The 1,067-nt window shown below is 37.0% G+C and overlaps 1 non-coding gene across 1 annotated transcript; it reads left to right on the forward strand.

Annotated features, from left to right (window-relative positions):
* The first annotated feature begins 220 nt into the window (after positions 1-220).
* Positions 221-324, forward strand: LOC111821021 (U6 spliceosomal RNA). Its single transcript, XR_002824507.1, has one exon. It is a non-coding gene; the product is annotated as a U6 spliceosomal RNA (small nuclear RNA).
* Positions 325-1,067: the final 743 nt, after the last annotated feature.

The following is a 1,067-nucleotide window of genomic DNA, read 5'->3' on the forward strand; positions in this document are numbered from 1 at the left end:
AACATTAGAGCCACATGTTCCAGATCTTCAGGATAGAGGGGGTGACCTGAATGGCATCAGACTTCTGCTGAGTGAGAAGGAAACTTTTATTGTGTTAGACCACTGAGATGTCAGAATCTACCTGATATACTACTGAGTTCATTACCTCCAACTAACTCATGGAGAGAATAACATCTGCAGTACCACATTATTGTGAGGCTCAAATAAGAATACTGAAATAGTGCTCACTTCAGCAGCATATATACTAAAATTGGAATGATACGGAGATTAGCATGGCCCCTGCCCAAGGATGACATGCAAATTCATGAAGCGTTCCATACTTAAATAAAAAGAAAGAAAACGAATATTGAAAGAAGCATTTGTTAACCTTATCCTTACATAAATTTAAGGCTTATTAGTGTTATTATTGATGTTTTTAAAGAAATCTGATTTTGTTACTCCAGTAAAAGGTTTTTGATGAATAACATTTAGGTAAGAATAGTTGTAAGTATTGTAGCAATAATTTGTAAAGAAAAGATGCTTCTTAAGGACTTGCTTAAAATGTGAAGTAAAAGAAATGCTTCCTTCCCCTTGTGCACACTACTGTCTTGTTCAACATGCTCTCACAGATAGTACAAAGGCAAACTTTAACTCTAATTGAATCATTGCAAACATCCAACTACTCCTTTCTTAATTAATAAGGCTTTATTGTCATTTACTCTCTAGGAAATTGACCTTCTCCTGGTCATGTCGACAGTGGAAGAGAAGACAGGTGGCAAGCACATTGGTTTCTATGAGACAACACCCACAGGCCATGTGACTCCCACCCACATGAACATGGGAAGGTCCTTGGCTTTCACGTCCACTAACTATTGGCCTAATTTGAAACAAAGCCAATTCATTCACTAGGTATTAGAAAACAAGCATTCTAAGCAGGCCAGATGAACATTGTCATAGCTCCTTTCTCTCCATCCCCTATAAACTTGAATTCAAAATTGAGAAGGTAACTAGAGTTACAAAGGCACAGTAATGATCTGAAGTCACAAAAAAAAGATGCTACTTTAAGTGCTAAAATGGGCTTAGTGATG

This window comes from Trichechus manatus, unplaced genomic scaffold, assembly GCF_000243295.1.
Source record: "Trichechus manatus latirostris isolate Lorelei unplaced genomic scaffold, TriManLat1.0 scaffold00059, whole genome shotgun sequence".
Taxonomy (NCBI): Eukaryota; Metazoa; Chordata; class Mammalia; order Sirenia; family Trichechidae; genus Trichechus; species Trichechus manatus.